The 22,306-nt window shown below is 34.8% G+C and overlaps 1 long non-coding RNA gene across 1 annotated transcript; it reads right to left on the bottom strand.

Annotated features, from left to right (window-relative positions):
* Positions 1-15,608: 15,608 nt before the first annotated feature.
* Positions 15,609-20,426, bottom strand: LOC150105973 (uncharacterized). Its single transcript, XR_016548414.1, has 3 exons — positions 20,268-20,426; positions 20,041-20,125; positions 15,609-15,968 (listed from the first exon to the last, which is right to left on the bottom strand). It is a non-coding gene; the product is annotated as an uncharacterized LOC150105973 (long non-coding RNA).
* Positions 20,427-22,306: the final 1,880 nt, after the last annotated feature.

The raw sequence follows: 22,306 nt of genomic DNA, 5'->3' as shown, positions 1-22,306 counted from the left end.
CATCGGCAAAAAGAAGATTAGCTAATCTGGTGTTACGGTTTATCTTGAATCCTCCTTCATTAGTTATCTTCCATTCTTTTATGATTTTATCTATGTGTATATTAAAAAAAAACCGATGAGAGAGGGCAACCCTGACGTACTCCTCTATATATTGGTTTCAGCTTGACGTTGAATTATTGTACTTCACAGATATTTTATTATCTTGGTATATATTATATAAGGCTCTAAAGAGTTGGTTTGGTATTTCATATTCTTCTAGGATTTGCCATAGTTTTTCTCTGATAATTTTATCAGAGATATTTTGGTTCGGTGTAATCTATAAAACCTATGTGTGTTTCTATGTTTATTTCTCTGTGTTTTTCGATTAATAATTTTAACATAAATGCAGAGTCTATGCAAGACCTGCCTTTTCTGAATCCATTTTGTTCTTTTATTAATTTTGGGTCTACTATACGTTTAAGTTTATATGCTAAGATTTTTGCATATAATTTATAACAGGTACTAAGTAAGCTGATTCCACGATAATTGTTACAATCAGATTTGTGTCCTTTTTTGTAGATGTGGATAACTATTGCTTTGGTCCAATCCTGTGGGCATTTTCCTTCTTTCCAGATCATATTATAAAAGTTAAGTAACCTGAGTGAGAATTCAAGTCCTGCATATTTGATAAGTTTCAAGTTAATACGGTCTTCTCCTGGAGCCTTTCCTGTTTTGCTTTGGGTTAATGCTTCTGTTAATTCTTCTAGAGTGATGTTTTCCAAGTTATCCGAGATGTTTACAAAGGGTTGTTTTCTGTTTTGAATGTTTTCATCATACCATAGATCTTGATAGCAATTTTGTCATGTTTCTATTTTAATGGTATTAATATCTGCTTTTTCTCTAGTTTCATTGCTTAGATCTTTGTGGATTTTATATGTATTAGGTGTTTGGAGCGACAGTCTCTCTCTAATTTTGTTACAAAATTGTTCCATCTGTTTCTGTTTATTCTTCTGCATGCTGCTTTTGCTATTGCTTTTTTTCTGCTTTATTCGATTTTTGATCCTATTGTTTTTAGGTTGAGCCAGTTTTTATATGCTTTTTTCTTTTCTTAAATAATGCATTTAATTTCATCATCCCAGTCCCTAAGGCCTCCTTTTCTTTTCCACTTTTTCTTTGTTCCTAAACTTTCTTTAACAGCTTTTGTCATTATGATTTTTAGGTTTGAACATTTTTCTTCTATGTTCTGATTTTGTTTTATACTTGTCATCCAGTTCTTTATTCTTTTTTTGGTACAAGTCTTTAATACTATTGTCGTCCAAAATTCTAACTTGGAAGGATTCAAAATTTCTATTTTCCTTTGCTTTTTTGTTGTTTTTCATCCTGGTTCCCATTTTACTTTTCCGATTAAAAGATAATGATCTGGTTCTATTTTATATGAACTTTTTCATACGAATCTGTTTTATATGCATGAATTTTGAATATCCTTTGGTTTACATCTGCACACTATCTTAGCATACTATAATACCTCCAAAAAATTGGACTTTCGTAGCGTAAAGTGTACAGAAGTAATATAAAAATTATCAGGAAAAATATGAAATTGCTAAAAATAATTGCAACTTGAAAAAGCTTTATTTTAATTGAAATTGAGTTTACGTTTTTTTAAAAAAAAATTATTGAGCTTTATTTAATTTTATTAATATACCTTATAAATTTTAGTTTAATATACATATTTAATTTTCTAAGAAAAAATTAATGCATTAGGCCTCTCCAGCCTGGAGCCACACCTCTAATACTAACATTATCAAGATACAACGAGTGCAGACGAAGTGCTTGAGAATGATTCTGAACGCCCCGTGGTATGTTAGAAACAATCAACTTCATAGAGATACAAACATTCCCTATATTTTCTCTTTTCTACAATCCTTAGCATCCAAGTTTTTCCTAAAGACGTCCACACATCCCAACGATTTGGTTCAGTAAGCTGCAGCATACGAGGCAACGGACATATTCAAATATAGAAGACCAAAAACTATATTAGCCTCCTTTAGTGATGCATAATCTCCATGCCCATTCATGGCGAGCAAACTGCTCATAAATTTTACCCTCGCTGTAACCACAACAGATAGCGGGGAATATGAAAAGCATCTTGCTTCATCCCTAAAGACATAAATGTCAATTGTCTTTAAATGCATGTTGATATGATATATCTATCAGATATAACACTATAATCTTTGTACTTATTAAGTCGCAAATTGAAATGTTGGAATGGTATCCTTTTGACACGAAAACTGTCATCGTATGTCTTTTGCAAAATATAAACTTTTCTTGTTGTTAAAGTGTTTCAGAGCACGGATGAAGGTTTAAACTCAAGCTACCTTTAAGATGGACGTTTTGTATGTCAGATGATGCTATTTTTCATAATAATTTAAGCTATAAATATGAAAGGAATTGTCACACATATTAAATTTAATTAAAAATCTAAAAAATTTATTTTGTCTTCTTGGGAATAAATATCTACGTAGGTTTTAAACTTGTCAATATGGTGGGTGTGTTTCAAAGTCCGCACGGATGTTCAAACTCAATGTGAGACATGTCGCTCCAGGTACAACCTGGCAACGTAAGCAATAGCAGAATATTTGCCAGGTGATCGGGAAGACTCCTGAAGGGTAAAAAAAAGGTTCGTTCCCACAATCTAACTGGTGGCCAAACTGTAGAAACCCTTTACAGCTATACACTCGAATAGATGAAAAACTCGTTTCGTGATTAAAAGATTTAAAAGTATATACATGTTTAGCATTAATTGTAGCAGTAAAAATCATAAAATTGGACAATCTGGATATAAGCAATGATTAGGTTTATAAATATCCCAGATCGAAAAATTCTATGGATCCAGAGAATAAAAATGACAGGCCATAATTAATATGATGCCAGATTAAATCTAAAAGAAAAATAAGAAAAGATTGGCGAAATAATTCGGTTTCATCAAATTCAAAAATTTTGATTTTTTTTTTTAAATCAAAAGAACCTTAAAAGAATCTAGTTTTCTTTCTCTAACAATTTTTAAAATTCTTTATTTAACAATTTGGATATTTTTATGATTCTTACGTAAAAACTACAACTTTCATCCTCAGAATTCTTATAAATAAATTTCACCTTCACTTGTTGAAAGTATAGTTCATGAGCTCCAGCCGATTCGAGTTAATAGTTATCACAAAATAAAACTCAAATAAAACACTTTACTAAATAAAGAAAATTTTAAATAAAATATAAAAGACGCTAAATAACTTTTTTAAATAATTAGAAAAATATAAAATTAAAAATATTTCTCATCAAAAATAGAGACACCATAATATTTTAAATATTTTATACCTCTATAGACTCCCGATAGATGGGTTTTAAGTGGTGTATCTAAAATTACTATGTACATTTATTTACAACAGAGTTTGGTGTTTCTATAGGAATATATGATCAGGAGGAGTTCTGATAGAACATTAGTGGCCAACAGCAGGACTGCGGGCCGCATGCGGCCCGTAACTTGATTTTGTGAGATATGTGGCAGGATAGAAACTATATTAAATTATATGTATTATCAATTTAACTATTAGTTTCGACCGCAAATTTTCTGATTGATATCCTAATTATATTCATTATTTCTGATTACGGAAACAATTTATATTCTCAACATGGAATCAAAATTGCTTTAAAAAGATTACTCAATTTATAAAATCTACTGTTTCTCTGTGGGAGTAGTAGATTTCTATGCGCTCCAGGGTAACGCATCATTGAAAGTCACTTGCCCTGCTCTGGTTACAGTGATCAGTTTCACAGTTAACAGTGTTATTGTTGGAGTTTGTGTCCCCTGGTTAGTTACTTCAGCCTTTGTGTACTATGAGTAAGAAACGTAAGATCTGTGAAGAAAACAAGTTATTTCGGGAGAAATGGAAAAATGAATTTCTGTTTATAAACAATGAAGACAACAAACCACATTGCCTTGTGTGTTTGCAAGTATTGTCTGTGCACAAGGATATAACCTCAAACGCCACTACATATAGCACGATACCGCTAAATGCCAAGAATATTGGATAACTATGCACTAAAATTGTACATAATTTGAAGAGAAAGGTTAGTGCTCAGAAATCTATTTTTACTAAACCAACACCAAAAAAAACTCACGCTTGGCATCGTTTGTTGTAAGCGCAGAGATAGCAAAAGCAAATAAATCATTATCTGAGGGTGAATTTGTAAAACACTGTTCTGTGAAAATGGCACGTGCATTTAGGGGAAGATAAAATTGCCAGTGAGTTTGAAAGCGTCCCATTATCAAAACAATCTGTAACAAAAAGAGATCGAGGAAATAGGTTTTCACATATTAAATAAATTTGAAAGTGTTATTACAGATTCAGTTTACTTCTCATTGGCTCTGAATGGGTAAACTCACATGACTGATTCAGCTCAACTTCTAATTTTCATTCGAACTCTTTCCAAAGACTTTGTTATTAATGAAGAACTACTAGCATTAGAGTCATTGCATAACACAGTCAAAGGTCAAGACATTTATGATGCAGTTATGAAGGTTGTAAATGGTACTGGTGACATCAACAATCTCACAGCTATTGCGACAAATCAATGCGTGGTTCTCAAACAAGCTTAGTTGGCTTACTAAGGAAGGCTGAATCAAATGCCCTGTATTGCACTGGATTATACATCAGGAGGCTCTGTGTGGTAACATTCTGGAGATAAAGTATGTTATGAAAACTGTAATGAATTGTGTGAATCTAATTAAGGGCTGAAATCGGGCCTTGACACACCGCAAGTTTCTTTCTTTTCTAACAGAAATGGAAGCAGAATATGACTATTTAGTGTTGTACACAGAAGTGTTGTCTAAGCAGAGGGAACTGTTTGAAACGGTTTTTTTGCTTTCAGAAAGGAAATAAAACATTTTTAGAGGAACACGAGAAGACAAACGAAGAACTAATCATAAAAGTGATCCTCATTTGAACAGCTTCCTCGCCTTTCTAACAGACATCAGACACCACATGAATAAACTCAACGTGAAGTTACAGGGACGTAACCAAACAATCTCAGATTTAGTTGGACACCTAAATGGGTTTTCGTAAGTCGACTGAAGGTTTTTAAATCACAATCAAAGAAGTATATAAAGAATTACAGAGACATAAAATTGTAATAACAGAACAAGTACAAAAAGACAGTAGCGTATTTGAAAACAAAATGCGAGTTTGAGTTCCAAACAAACGTATACTACGCGCTGTCGCGAGTGCGCCAGTATTGAACAGAGGCAACGTGTGCGTCAGAGAGATTAAAACTCAGGCTGTTTTAATCACAGCACACATTGATGTTAGAAGTGTGAGTCCAGTTCAAAATGTGTTGGCGGCTTTTGTCTGAGTTAGCTGAAAAGAGAACGTGGATAGAGAGAGCGCTAGCACTAGTCCTGTTATATGAGATGACGCGACGATGTTCTTCCAAACGTAGAAGGATGGATTTAGCAGTCTGCCCATAGTATGGCTTTCCACAATCACATAAAATCTTGTACACTCCTGGAAACTGAGTTGGAAGATGTTTCTCTTTAGGTATGCTAAGTATTGCAAAGTTTTGGATGCGTAGTGAAGCAAGTTTTGAAGTTAAACTTCTTGAGAATCTTTGACAGTTTTGGTGAAATAGAGCTGATGTAAGGCAAAGAGATTAAGCCTCTTAGGGAAGAGGGATCTGCAGAAGTTGCTGAGTGACTGGGGAGAAGAAATTTGTCAATTTTCTTAGGAGAGAAACCATTATTAATAAAAGTTTTTTAAGAAAAAGGAGTTCATTTTCAATTTCTGTTTCTTCTGTAAGTAATGATTTGGCTCGGTGAGCTAAGGTGGAAATAATACCACATTTTTGTGGGGGATAGTGATGGGAGGAAGCATGAAGGTATCTATCAGTATGAGTAGGCTTTCCAAAAACTGAGATTTTAATACTCTCAGCACATCTGGTAAGTTTCAGGTCTAAAAAGGGGAAGCAGTCATCTGATTCCAGTTCGAAGGTAAAAGAGATTTTTCCATGGCACTTGTTTGGGTGGTCTAAAAATAAATTGAGGTTGTTGACACCATCTTCCCAGATGAGGAAAATATCATCAATATAGCGGTACTAGAATTTTGGTTTAAGATGGAAGGAGTTAATAACTTTTTCTTCAAAATCATTGATATATCTGCGAGAATCGGAAAGAGCGGGCTGCCCATGGCCAGACATGAGTTTTATAAGTAGATCTTATTGTCATATTTGAAGTATCCTGACTTTATGCAATGGGAGAGAAGAGCAAAGAGTTTTTTTGATAATTTGTTCTTGAGAAGATCGAGGACTTCTTGAGCAGGTACATTTGTAAAGAGAGAAACAATATCGAAACTGGCCATTAAATCTGTTTTTTTAAGTTTGATAGCCTTGATTTTAGAAACAAAATCTGCAGAGTGTTTAATATGTGAAGAGGAAATTCCAGGAAGATTTCTTATAAACCTCGCGAGATATTTGGAGAGGTTATAGGTAGGAGAGTGTATGCTCTCAACTATAGGTCTGAGTGGGCAGTTATTTTTGTGAATCTTTGGGAGACCATACAGTCGTGGCATTAAGATGTGACCTAAGAGAAAGACGAATGTTTCTTTGTAACTCCATGATGGGTTTTAATAAATTATTAGTTCTATTGTGTAGTTCAATCGTAGGGTCACTATTAATTTCTGAGTATGTATCACTGTTTAAAAGTTCCAAGATTTTATTATGGTAATCAGACTTGTCTAAGATGACAGTCGCATTCTCTTTGTCTGTCGGAAGAATAACTGTTATTATTATCTTTTAAGGACTTAATAGCTGTTCTTTCGGTGTAAGAAATGTTGTCTGGTGGAAGTCTAGCTATATTTATGGTGAAAATTGCTTCCATACGGAGGAGGTTAGCTTCTTTGTTTGGTAATAAAGAAGCTGCTTTTCTATCTTTGTTAAGAGATGTTATTTATGGATGGATGTAGGAGCAGTGACAAAGTTGAGACCGTTAGCAAGTATTCTTTCTTCTGCCAAAGATAGTTGATGGGGATGACTTATTGATAACAACTTTTTTAAATATGTAGAGTCAAAATGAGAAGTTTTGCTATCCTGTATATATTTAAGAAAATCATATTTTCTAATGAGGTTGATTTTATTTAAATTCTGTATTTTAGAAGCTTTAAGAGTGCTAATGTCTTTTAAATAGTTCCAACACTCTGTTCAATACTGGCGCACTCGCGACAGCGTGTAGTATATGTTTGTTTGGAACTCAAACTCGCATTTTGTTTTCAAACACGCTACTGTCTTTTTGTACTTGTTCTGTTATTACAATTTTAAGTCTCTGTAATTCTTTATATACTTCTTTAATTTTGATACCTGACGATATTGATCAATTCAACGAAACTAGTAAACTAGTAGTATCTTTTCAAATATATCATGTCATATTTTTATCTCTCGGTATCAGTCATTAAAGCTTTTTCATAATATTCCAACCGAGTAAAAATGAATTCTGAAAAAAAAAAAAAAAAATATATATATATATATATATATATGAAGAGTTAGAATACTTTGCCTTCCTAGAGGAAGTGGATGCTGCTTTTGACAGGGTGGCAGACATGGAATCAGTCGTGCTAATGGGTGACTTCAATGCACATGTTGGAACAGATGACCAGACATGGAGGGGGTGTGGTTGGGAGGAACGGTGCCCCTGACCTTAACGCGAATGGGTTGAAATTATTCAACGTCTGCTGTACTAACAGCTTTTCCATAATGAATACCTTCTTCCAGCACCGAGATGTCCATACGTATACCTGGTACAGGGATACACTAGAAGAAAGGTCTCTGATTGACTTCTTTATAGTCTCAGCAGACCTATTTTCTTCAGTGTTGGAAAACAGTTCGTGTGAGGAGACGGGCAGAACTGTCAACTGACCACTACCTTGTTGTGTGCACTCTACGGCTTCAGAAACCAGATGCTGCCATCAACGCTGGTAGGACTAAGCAGCTATACCGCGTGAAATGGGAGGCATTGGAAAATGAGGCTGTGAGGAAGAATTTTGCAGATGACATTTCCTCCAGGTTCAAAGAGATTCCCAATCATACTACAAATGTTGAGGAGGAGTGGAAGCTGTTTAGAACAGCTGTCACTGCCTCTGCACTCTCATGCTGTGGCAGAAAGCGGCTCGGCGTGGCAACGGGCAGTGAGAAAAGTCACCTTGGTGGAACCAAAAAGTCCAAAAAAACTGCCTGGGCAAAAAAGGAGTCCTCCCTAACATGGCTCAGGGTAAGGTCACCCGATATGCGTTTGCGGTATGCTGAGGCACGAAAAGCTGCTGCTGAGGCAGTAAAGACAGCAAAGCAGAAGGCTTGGGAATCCTTTGGAGAAAGATTAGACTCATCCTATACAAATGCAAACAAAGTATTCTGGCAGACCATCCGCTGCCTTCGAGGGAGAAAATCGTGCATAGCAAGGGCAATTAAGGCCTCTGATGGTGCACTTTTAACAACCGAGAAGGATATCCTCCACAGATGGAGGGAATATTTTGAGAGCCTTCTTAACCCGGGTAGCAGTTCTGGACATCCAAGAGGTGCAGATCGGGGCAATGACTAGTCTCACAGCAAAAGAGGTCCATTTAGCAATAAAATCGCTAAAATCGGGAAAGGCTGCTGGCGATGATGAAATTCGGCCCGAAATGCTGAAAGCCTTAAATCGAGACGGTGTTCTCTGGCTGACTCGTGTGTGTTAGGCTGCTTAGATATCTGGGCAAGCACCAAAGCAATGGCAGAGAGGCATAATAATACCAGTCTTCAGGAAGGGAGACCAGAAGGATTGCAGTAACTATTGTGGCATCTCTCTCTCTGCCCATCCTGCTGGGAAAGTGTATGCTAGGTGCTTCGAATGACGGTGCAGGAGCATAGTTGAGTCAGTTCCGGGAAGAACAATGTGGCTTTCGTCCTGCTAGAAGCACAACTGACCAAATCTTCAATTTAAGGCAAGTCTTTGAGAAATCTTGGGAATATGCCAAGAATGTCTACACATGTTTTGTGAACTTGGAGAAGGCATACGACCTTGTTCCTCGGGATAAGCTTTTGCAAGTAGTACGGGAGTATGGAGTGGTGTTCATATTAGCTGCCATCAAGTCCCTGTATGAATACCCAGAGTTTTGTGTCAGGGTAAACAGCACAAAGTCTGAACCTTTCACAGTCTCCATTGGCCTCCTCCAGGGGTGTGTTCTGTCACCCCTCCTTTTCATAATATTTAGGGACTGGATTGATAGGCACAGCCGAGGCAGTGAGTGTATCAGAATTGGAAGATGTAGCATTGGACGTCTGCTTTTTGCAGATGACCTGGTTCTGCTTAGCTCTTCCATAGATGACCTCCAGCGGACCCTGAATAGGTTTGTATCTGTTTGTGCAGATGCCAGAATGACGATCTGTGTTGCCAAAACTGAAGCATTTTGGTCTCAAGACAACCATCCTAGTGCACTCTACATGTAAGTGGAGTCCCAATGAGGCAGGTGAAGAAGTTTAAATACCTTGGGTCCATATTCACGAACGATGGAAATTGGGACGTAGAGCTAGATACTCGAATTGGCTTAGCAAGCTCAATATTGCGGGAGCTTGGCCGTTTGGTAGTATTGAAGCGGGAGTTAAGCCAGAAGGCAAAGCTGGCTGTCTTCAATACAGTCTATGTCCCCATCCTCACCTATGGTCATGAGAGTTGGGTAATGACCGAAAGAATTCGGACACGAATCCAAGCGGCTGAAATGAGATTCCTTCGAGGGGTAGCGGGACTGACAAGACTCGACAGAGTCCGAAGCCCAATTCAGGAAACCCTCAATACTCAACCGCTGCTTCTCCGTGTTGAGAGATCACAGTTACGTTGGTACTGGCAACTGGTCAGAATGCCACAAGAGAGGCTCCCTCAGCAGGTCCTCTTTGCCAAGCCAGAGGGATCGGAGTCCACGTGGAAGGCCAAGGACTCGCTGGATAGATTATATCTAAAACCTTGGGTGGACACGTTTGGGAATCCCACCAGAACACTTGAACACCTGAGCTTGGTGGCAGAGGATCGTGACCATTGGAAGTTCCTCTTGCAGCTGTTGCCCCCACAACCCAATTAGGAAAGATGGGCCTTAAAGATGTATGCATATATGTATGATATATATATATATATAAATGTTTTTGAAAATATATTGTCAGAGAGCAGGCAGAAATTTAAAATATCGGCAGTAAATTGCGTGAAGAACCATGCGAGGTATGTGTTACATATTGATTGCAGATCTAAAGCAGTAATTTTTCATAAAACCTTACACGTTTTAGTGTAGCTATGGAGATATAATCAGCAATTTCCGTTGTTTTGTGAGCACTTTATGAATTTCGTTTTCAGTAATATTAATGTAATATTATGATTATCGGTTTTGTTTATGTATTCTTTTCCAAAATATCGTGAAGATAGTGTTAACGTGAAGGAAAAACACACACAAAAGCTACTACTCCGTTAAAGTTTCTCATTGCGACTTTACATTTTTTTAAAATTTGTTTGTTAGATTTTATTTCTGAAATGTAACAGAATTTCAGTATGGAAATTCATGACGTACATTTTGTAATATTAGGAATCAAGTGAATTTTTGCTTATTTTCGTTTTAAATTCCTTCGTTTTTAGATAATCTTGAATAATGACATGCTGGACCGATTTCTTAAACTCACTTATAATCGCATATGGTACAACACACAGTATCTGAATTATATCCATCGCCACATAGATTCCTTAGTGGTGCAAAACATTGAACTTTAGGATATTGCTTGCATTTAACTGAAAGACCATAAGATATCTGAAAATAAACAACTTTTTGCATATAAATTACTTTATGCGTATGGAGTGAGACCGCTTTTTTTTGTTTTTTTGTTTTTAATTTAACAAATATTTTAAAAAAATCTAAATAATAAAAATACATACATAAGCTAACTTAATTTTAATTTTGGAAATTGTTTCAATGAGATAAATTATAAAACATCAAATTTAATGAAACGAGACAGGTTCACAGTCTAGGGGTGGGAAGTGTTTAAAATATCACGGTCAAAATGAAGGAAATAGATCATAGAAAAAACAGACTTGTTACTGTAAGAAGCTACTTCAATAGTGACTTGAAACGAATGAGAAAGTAACCAACGTATTAAGCTTGCATATGGAGTGATACTGTTTAAAACGGTTTCAACTTAAAGTGTGGTTGGAAATCGACTAATTAATTAAAATCTGAAATCCGCAGATACGAAAGTTCTGAGTAAAATTGCGGTAATGAGCACGTGTCCTCAATGGTGGAAACTCGTTAGGAAATTAATTAAAACGAATGTGACATCATTAGTATTGAAGATAATGCGTCCAGCGATACACTATCTTAAACACCACTTCATAGCAGTGGATATCGCTACCAAAATCGCTATCAAAACCAAGATTTATTCAGAGATATAAACGGAAGCACGTAGTCTTCGGATCTTCATAGACAAACATTTCGTCTTAAGAATCTAAATTCAAGAAATTTCTCTACTCATTCATAAACGACTCAGGACACCTGTTGGATATCTCCTAGACTAATAAGAATCCCTTTTTGGTGGATAATTTTCTTTCACCTACTAAGAGTCACACCCCTGAATGACGCATCAGCTTTCTTGTAAGTAAATGTTTGTACGAGGGTGCAGATTTCCTCCTATTATCAAACACTTCTCGATACTACCTTTCAAAACGGTTTTTACATGCAATGGATTGGTTTCCATAACTTATTCAAAGTTTTTTTGGCTACTTTCATTCACTTGATCAAATTAGTTGTTAAATATTTTATAGAAACGATTGTGAACAGGAAAAATGACTCTCTCTAATGAAGTTTAATCGCTTTATATACATTCGAGTTAAAAATAAGCAAACAAATAAATCCGTAGCCCATCCACGATATCAGTTGAACAGACTTGCAAATGTTCTGGGATTTACAGCCAAACAACTGAGGCTATGAAGAGTTGATTACGTATACTGTCTGCTGATTGTGCGGACTCTCAAATTGCTAGGAAGAATAAAACACCAAACTTACTGGCAGGTGAAAACTTTCTACTTGTGTATAATATGCTAATTGAATCAAATGTTAAAAAATGCTTTATAACTGCTCTTAGCATCTTGGTAAGAATCTACAAATCAGGTGTATCCAGCCAAAGAGAAAATCCGTAGTGTTCGCGCCATTGTGGAACATTGGCCAGTCCGAATAGGCGAAGATTTGGAAATGTGTTATTCACACAGTTCGCACCATACCTTTTCTTTTTATTAAAAACACAATCTACGAAAGTACACATTATTACAAAAACCTGGTTATGAGTTGAATAGTTATTAGGGTTACTATCTCCTTAGCAAAATTAGATAAACGACATTCGCTAATTGTTTTAAAAGATCCGGCCTGGAATCTCGAATCGGGCATTAAGAAACATAGAAGACATCTGAAATAAACGTAGGTTTACTAGGTGTTCTAAGATGGAGGGAGGAAATTTTAGTTTCAAGTAGATGTCTTGGTTCCCATTTTGGTAATTCGGGTTCCTTTTTCCTTCACAAAACACATCCTGATTTTCTGAGAAGGCATCCAGTTAAATAACACAGTTCGTGATGTTCATAGTTGCGTTTCTTAAATCTCCACTTATGTTTCGTTTTAACTTAACGTAACGATTGACCCACTTATGAGTAAGATCATCATGGATTATGACATCGTTTCTTTCATAGTTACACGGTGATCAGTTTTCATTCTAATAAATTACAAAGACAAGTGATGTGTTATAGTAATAACTTCATTTTCATATAAACCAAAATAATCACAATATGCTAAGCTTGAATAACCTCACGTAAATTCATCCAGCATTTCGGTTTTCACTAGAGTATTCGTCAGAGTTATGGAAGTGTTATTATAAAAGGACAACAGCTATGGTGTTTCCAGTCAAACAGGGAAAACAATCTCATTTTTCTACATTGCATGAGGTATTATCTGTGGATATTCTGCATGAAGAACGTCTTTGGGAAAACCAAAGAAAGGAAGGCGTGTATGATAATGAGTACAGGCTTGTCTAGAAAAGAGATAAATGTAGAACCCTTTTTTACCATAATACACCAGTTAGGCCCTGGGGACCTGTCACAGGAGCGTATGGTATTGGTTAAAACAGACAAAGTATAATGACCACTTTTAAGGGGAAGAAAAAGTTAATTATTGCTAGCAATGACCGATCTTTTGCCTTATGAGATGTTATTTATTTTACATTTTATTCTAACTTTCCTTTTCTTTCATGTTTAAACGTTGTTTTTATCCTTTGTTACAGTTGGCCAGTTCTGGGCATGTGAAGAGTTTTGCCCCCCCCAAATCCTTCACATGTGCATTTGATTCCATTAGCTGCTACAATACTGTTCAGCGCAGTATATTTATTAACGGTCGTCATTTGCTCCCAGCCCAGATGTATGAAATGTTTTAGTAATGGCTTTAGCAAATAAGCGTGTAAGACAGTGATGTGTATTTCTGGTCAGTCCATTCATAAATCATGGATTCTTCACCCTGTACTTTTTATCTCAAAATTTTGGTCTTCTTTTTACGGAGATCAATGGAATTAGGGGCAACATAGGCAATTATATAAAAACAAATTTTAAATCATATTCGATTAGGTTAGGGTATTATTTAATCTTAGAGGTTCTTAAAAACATTTTTAAGAGCCTCTTACATTTGATCACTTCAACTGATAAAACATCTATATGCGATGGTTGGCAACACTGCTGATATTTAACAAACCATAATAATCGTGGATTGATTCTGTTATAAAACAATAGAATGTGAGCAATTTACCTTCCTGAGGGCTTTTCTAAATAAAATTTTCATTAATAGTTTACCTCATTTCGTCATCTGATTTATGGTATAAATGGATAACAATAACTATTTATACCATTTGCGGTTGTCCTTCCTTGGTAATGTAACATACATGCAAAGCAGTTAGTTGTTTCTTTCTGGGTTCGACATTTAAGACGTACGTTACGTTTTTGGACCTCTCCTCTGATATTCTTTATTAACCCTCTAATCATCGTTTCCCTATGTGAGTCTTATTTTCTGCAAATATCTGATGACGAATTCCCCTGTGCTAGTCAACTGTTGAAGAAGATTTATCCAAAGTCCATCCCCGTTGCCTCATCTGAGCTCTTTAAATTTGGAAGGACGTCGATTCTTTTGTGCTACGAGAAGAATTCAAATGTGCTGTTTTTGACTGCAGTGAGTTAAATGGATTCATACGTATCTGCAAAGTTTTTTTTTCTCGCAATATTATGAAAATCGATCACGGTTTATCGCAATTTGCAGATAAAGTTGATTTTATCCTGTAAACAGAACTTGAGTTAGTGTCAATATACCATTGACTGGTATTAAGAAGATTCTGATATCATCCAAAGTAGGTGATTTCGCATAAATTGGATGCACGAAAATCTAAATCTACCTAAGGCTGATTTTGAAAAAGCGACTTCTCATATATTAAAAAGTTTATTTAATCATTTTTATTAAAATAATGTAAAATAAACCTTTTTTAATTTAATTCTAATTCAAAGAATTTCAGTAATAAATTTGCACACCTTTTTACTATTTATATAAGAGAGATAGAGGAGATTGAGATATTAAAGTCCTTTTTAGGACTTCCAGGGTAACAAATGGCAATGCTGTAGCCAATGAAGTTTTAACTGAGGCTCGGCTATTGCCGTTACCCAGCCATGACTAGAGCTTTTTAGCTCAATAACACTCCATCCACACAGATTTACTTCATTCAGATGACGGGAGAAAGAGTCAAGGACTCAGTCCATCGCCCAGTTCTTATAAGAACTATAAAAGATTTTTTTTATTTCAAATTAGCTATTGAAATCAACTTTATGATTCTATTAGAGATAACTTGGACCTCTATTATTCAAGAAACATATGTCGATGAAAGGGTATTGATGATTTATAAATAAACTATAATCCGGAATAACTCTTGAAACCAAACTTTTTTTTTCAATCTTTTTTTGAAGCTTCTAGTAAATAAGTCGGTATTAGTTTAGTGTATCCGACTGAGCGATGAAATTCATATGCTACCTAAATACATGCATACAATGCTGTTACAGTAAAATTTAAAACCACACCTTGATAGGTGAGCGACCGAACTTATGTCCTCAGAAGACATACATCTGGTTTCGATTGTGGTTCACAAATCAGATTTGGGAATCCTGCAATCAAGTCATTCACGAACTGTGATTTTGGTGAATGTCATTAGATGATAGACATTAATTAATAGATAATAGATGATAATAGAGGATTTTGGACATTAAAAAATAATGTCAAAATCATTGAAGGAATTTCTTCATTTATTATTTAATTTATCTAATTTACTAATTCCGTTCAACAATATAATGCTTCATCCATAGAAAACTAATTAGCAATTTTTCGCTATCCCGAGAACTCAGGGAATTTGACTTTTAGTAATGTTTAATTATACAACGTATATATATATATCTCTTTCTTTATTCTCGAAATATTTTGAAGAGAGTGTACAAAAGAAGGCCAGACTATTATACTGGAAAGTTTCCAAATAAAATTTACATTTATCTGCTGAAATTATTTTGCTGAGTAATTACAATATTTCAATATGAAATAGATAACATACATTTTTATAGAATTATTTTATTTTATAGAAATAAAATAATTACAGTTTATTTTATAGAAATAAACTGTAAACTAAAATAAGTGATTATTTTAGTTTACAGTTTAAAATCCATTCTTTTCTTTCAGAATGACTTCATTAATGACATCCAGGACCAGCTTGTTAAACACACTCATAATCGCATGTTTTCAAGCAACATACAGTACCCGGTTTACATTCGTCTCCACATAAATTTTGTGGTGGTGCAAAACAGTTAACATCAGGACATCCACTGCATCTCTCTGAAAGAAAATAACATCACTGTATCTAAACAGATTTATTTATATCATGTTTAAAATTTTAGGCAACATTAAAATTTTCCCTAAGAAAAATATAGCCCCCAGTAAATATTAAATTCGGAAGATGTTTGAATAGGTTAGGAAAAGCGATCCACTCAATGCAGTAAAGTAGTTTTAACAATAGTTTTACAACTTTTTACCGGTGGGAATCACATTAACAATATTGCTCAAATTCAATGATTGAATTGACATTGAATCAAACTCATTTAATTCTTGTAAATTATTATTATTATTATTATTATTATTATTATTATTATTATTATTATTATTATTATTATTATTATTATTATTATTATTATTATTAGGGCGCTATGTAGGCATACGAACGGGGGCATGGTGTTATCGCTGCTCCCGTTTTTTATAGTTTTAAAGTGATTCCAACTCCTGTTTTTAATTTGAAAGTGTTCCCAAGTAATTCTACTTGTCACGCCGAAGACAGTGACATAAAATTCCCCGAAATAGGCTAAGAAGAAACCAAATTTCGAATTGTTGAAAAGTGAACAGAGAGGATCGCGGTCAACAACGAGCTAAGAACAAAGGATGTCGCCATCTTTGCAATCACGACACAGTTTGGCTCAAGGGAAGAAAGGTGAGTCATGAAGTGTATCAAATGCCTAGAGGATTTATCGTCAGACGGAAATCGTATAATCTGTACGAAATGCAGTAGGATTCTACACTTAAAATGTGCTGGCTTTTCAGAAACAACCTGGCAACGTAAATCCAATGCAACATGCGAGGAATGGAAGTGCAGGAAGAACAAAGAAACGCACCTTAGGCAGCCACTTACGACGCAGCCGATTATACCGGAGGCAAAATCAGACGACGAACTGAACAGACAAAAAAATTCAAGTGAGTCCTATAATTCCAACTCTTTAAATATACTAATAGAAAACGGGCTAGAAACTATAAAAGCCAGCTTAGTAGATTTTGTGCAAGAACACTTTGACAAACAGAATGAACAAATAACAAAAACATCTAACGAATATGAAGATTTGGTCAAACATAATTAGCAGTGATTGAAGTGTTGCAAACGATAAAAGACAAATCAGCATTAATGCACTAAATAATAGGCAACACAATTTGATGAAAGAAACATCCAAATTCCGTCAAGAACTTCATTCTCTAAAACTACAATATGAACGTTTAAATCAGCAACAACATAAAGAAGATCTTGTCATAAACGGTCTTCCTGAAACTGTACCTACAGAAAACATCAGAGACGTAGTTTCAAAATTAGGCCATTCAATTGGCATCCCCCTACAGCTTAACAACATTCAGACCGTAAATCGGATTCCTAGGAAGAGCAAAACAAGGCGTGCCACGACCCGCACCAGTCATAGTTCGTCTTATAAGCAAGTCCACAACAGACAATCTCACAGAAGCCAGCAGACAGAAAAACCCAGTTGCCAAGGACTTGAAGGCATTGCAAGACAATACACCAATCTTCCTATCCGAATATTTAGCACCATTCAACCAGAATCTGTTGTAGCAAGCAAGAAAAGTAAAAACAGAAAGCAAATTACCAATTTTTGTGGATCAAAGATGCCAAGATATTCTTGAGGAAGTCACAAACTTCAAAGCCAATACAAAGTAAAAGCTCAGAAGACATAGAAAAGCTGCCACAGTGAAAAACAAAGTCTCCTAATTATTTCAAAAAGAAGACCACAGTAAAAATGAATGTGAACCATCAAGACATGCAATAACACTAGAATATATCGGCAATTTCACTTTAATTAGACCTTTCAGATCATTCATTTGACCTCCCAAACATCAGCCTACTTCCAACACAGCAATCAAACCAATAAAAAAAATACATATATCTAACTCGTGTCATCTTCTGATAAGTTCATTAAAAGCTTCGAGGATGCAAGTTGAGACATTACATCTCAACCGAGATCAACAGAAAGTAAGAAAAAAAAAGAATTATTTATTACATTGAAGTGCTGCGTTACAGCGGTTAAAACATTAAAAGCAAAAATTGTAAAATATATATAACTTACTGTTATACTGTAAATGCTGTTAAAAAATGTAATCTTATCCAATTGCACACTATAAATTACCATTTTATAGTAACTATTATTAACACATTATAAAAAAAACGGAACAATTTGTATAAAATTCACTGTAAAAAAAACTAGAATGTGTTTTGTAAATACATAATATGCACTCATAACTTTAATAAAAAAAATCATTGAATTAAAAGAAATATATTATTATTATTTTTTATTATTAAATATACTATCATTAATTTTCTACTATAAAACGGTTGTTTAGAGAAGACTATAACAACCAACAAGACTTAGTAGGTCTTATCCAAGAGGATTTTGTTAAATATAATAATTTAGCAGTGAAAGACATCTTGCAAACGGTTAAAGACATCAAAATAAGTATTAAGGTACTAACTGACAGGCAACGTAATTTGATGAAAGAAACCTCGAAATACGCCAAGAATTTAAAACTAGAATACGAACTTTTAAATCAGCAACAACATAATATCATTTCATAAACGGTCTTTCTGACTGCAGAAAATCTCAGAGACGTAGGCTTAAAGTTAGGCCATACAATTGACATCCTGTACAACATGACGATATTCACACCATAAATCGGATTGCCAGGAATACCAAAGAACAAGGCTTGTCACGACCAGCACTAGTCATAGTTCGTCTGAGAAACGAGTCCACAAAAGACAATCTCATAAAAACCAGCGGAGTGAAAAAAACAGTAGCCAAGGACATGAAAGCATCGCAAGGCAATACACCAATTTTCCTATCTGAGTATTTAACACTATTCAACCAGAATATGTTGTAGCAAGCTAGGAAAGCAAAAACAGGAAACAATTTCCAATTTTTGTGGATCAAAGATGCAAAGATATTCTTGGGGAAGCCAGAAACTTCAAAGTTCGATACAAATGTTCAGAAGACATAGATAGGCTGTCACAATAAAAGCAAAGGACTTCCCTAATTAGAACAAAAAGACGACCTTAATACATCGGTGTTTTGGGATGCTAAAAGCATTTTGTTTATTAATTATCTTGAAAAGGGTAAAACAATAACCGAAGAATATTATTCCGATCTTTTAACTAGACTAGAGGAAAGACCCGGTTTGCAGAAGAAAAAATCATCTTTCATCAGTGCACATCAGGCAAAAATGCATCTGCCCACAAACGTGTTTTGGCAATGGAAAAATTAAGGGATCTTCACTATGAATTGTTGGAACACCACCGTATTCCCTAGATTTGGCTCCATCTGACTTCTATCTCTTCCCAAAAGTAAAACTCTTCCTCGCTGGTTCAGCGTTTTTCTTCGACTCAAGAGGTGATTGCAGCTGTAGAGAAGTATTTTGTAGATCTTACTGAGAACCACTACAGGAACGGGATAATGGCGCTGGAATAAATGTATTAGTCTTAAGGGAGATTATGTTGAAAAATCAAAATAATTTTAAAATTATAAATTCTTTTTTTTCATTGTTAGGCCGAGAACATTTCAGACCACAATCGTATCTGTACATATATTCAATAAGACGAATTGCAAATCCTCTTAAACAGACTACATCAAAAAAGGAGAAACACCCCAAATATGGAATAATGCAAACATTATTCCATATTTATCATCATTATTCCATATTAACACTAGCAGTATTAATAACGGGATGCTGGCCGTTTCGATAATCTCTTTCATCAGATTATAGCTGCGTTACCAACTGACTAAGTTACGCCTTTTCAGTGTGTCTTCCTCAGCTGAAATAGATATTTTATATAACTCTGTTGATACAATTCCTATTGGGAAACCCAATTAATACGAACTGAATTTCGCTCAAATGGAATATTATTGCGTTTAAAAAATTCGTTACTTATCATATTAAAAATTTCTTCTCCTCCAGAAGCAAGTGTGCCCTTTTGAGGTAGAGAAAACAATTTCTACACAAAGTAATACACGATTTCAAAGTCGAAATTAATAGGAAGGACAAGATGTAATAAGGAAATTTTAAAGCAGAATAATTCAAAAAAGATATTTACTCATCCCACCAGTTCCTACAGCTGCCATACTTGTGGTGATACAAACGATAATCATTATCCCTAATATTATCTTCTCCATATTTAGCTAAAATAATCAAATTAAAATATTACTGTTAGTCTGATGAAAGTTTGATATGAAACGTATCAATAGAGCATTAAAAGCAACAAAACAAATTAAGCAAAAATACTTGAAGTCATTTATGAATATTTCTGAGCATAATTCTTACTTTCTGTTTTCTACGTTACGTCCTTTCTCTTTCGATTACGAAGTCGAGAGAAATGAACTCTGCTGCATTAAACTATTATTGGTATGTGACTCCTACGCATTTCAAAGTCGAACAAAGCAGAAGAGTCACATCCTGTCTTCCAAAACGTCACTTCAATCATGCGTGACTTGCTGTTTCAAGGAACATATACTGAGATACAACAATGGCCTTGACATATTAAAGTATAAAAATATCGACTTTTAGTAAAAACGCAGCTGTCAAAAAAAAACCTGATCATGTGATTTGACAGCTGAAATAACAGCTGTCAAATCACATGATCAGCTTATGTGAACATAACGGTGATTCTCTATTATTACATATCGATATCACGTTTGTAGCATTTCTCGACCTTGTAGAATAGTTTTAGGCATAATGCTATTTTACATGTACGCTGTAAATAGGCGATTTATAGACTGCTTCACAGAAATTATTTGGAGTAATTTTAATAAAAAATATCATGAATAGTCATTTCCTTATCCACTATATCACTGCTTTACAAATAACTACACTAGAATGATAATTATTATTATTCACACATGAATATTTATGTAAAATACAACCCGTATTTCAATGCCAAGAAAATAAAATTCATGAAGAGTAACACTGAAATTAGTTCTTAACTTAAATACAGAATTATTTTAAAAGTTGTACTTGGTCATTTTGTCGCAAAAGGCGCTGCAGACAACACCTCACTTTTACTGTTGTTCTTGTAAAATGGCAGCAAGCAAATAACATACGTGGTCTAGCTCGTTCTCAACGCTTCTATTCTTTTATTTTATTTTTTTTATTTAAACTGTAAAGTTACCTGAAAATGTTAATTTCCATATTGCGGCCACAATATTTTAATATTTTACTCAAAAGCTTTGAAGATGATCGAATTTGGTTTCCTATTTACAGTTGTCAATTTCCATGTCTCTGACTCATGTCAAAAAATAATGTCATAAAAAAAGCACTTTAAAAGATGCTATTCGATCACGTTACTGTTCTGGTATGCATCATCTTTGAATACTAGCTTCATTGAGTTGATAATGAATAATATAAAGGACGAATCTACGTTTGCCCTAATATGATAGAAGTACACTTATATGTCATATTGGTTCCAAAACTATCATCAGTCTGTGAATCATAAGTAGATTAAACTTGTAACATCGTGTAATACGAACGCCTTCAACATTAACTGGGACTTATACAGCTGCCTAACATGTATATTGGGGTGTGACAAGAAGACATTTCGAGTGACAGTCTTATCCATCACTGTAATGTGTTATGCGTAATCACACTGTAAACACACGTCACCCTTTGATAAACTAAAATCTATTTAAGATTAAAATAGATTTAATCTTATTTTCCAGAAGAGAAGTTAATGGTTGTGTGTGTTACGTTTGAACTTTTCACTTACAGTACTGCGGTGACCAAGCGAGAAAACAATTTGGTGAAAATCCAAACGTAATTGAATTTCTCTCTCTCTCTCTCTCTCTCTCTCTCTCTCTCTCTCTCTCTCTCTCTCTCTCTCTCTCTCTCTCTCTCTCTCTCTTTCTTTCTTTCTTTCTCTCTCTCTCTCTCTCTCTCTCTCTCTCTCTCTCTCTCACACACACAGTGCACTCACAATTACATCAGAACTGACAAAGCATTCAGTGAAATTTAAAAAGTAATCTTATGCAGCTTATTCGTGCAATATTGGACCAAACGTGTAATATTGGTTCAAACCAAACGTTATTCATAATTGTACATAGATCATTTCAGATAAGAGGAAAAATAATTCGCAGTTGTTACGTCTGCGTTGCCTTTTTTCCATAAGGATCTCATTTCAAATTTACATGGAGTGAGGGAGGAAGAGAGAGAGAGAGAGAGAGAGAGAGTGAGTGAGAGTGAGAGTGAGAGAGACAGTCAATGTTTACTTATTAAATGCTTTTCTGTAGACCGTATTATTAAGCACAAAATTAAAGTACAGCCCAGTATCATATCAGTATATATCAATCTCCTATCACCAGTATCAGAAC

Source organism: Typopeltis vanoorti, chromosome 6 (assembly GCF_054136105.1).
Source record: "Typopeltis vanoorti isolate ZY-2024b chromosome 6, IOZ_Tvanoo_1.0, whole genome shotgun sequence".
Taxonomy (NCBI): Eukaryota; Metazoa; Arthropoda; class Arachnida; order Uropygi; family Thelyphonidae; genus Typopeltis; species Typopeltis vanoorti.
This window is presented reverse-complemented; position numbering and strand designations above follow the sequence as displayed.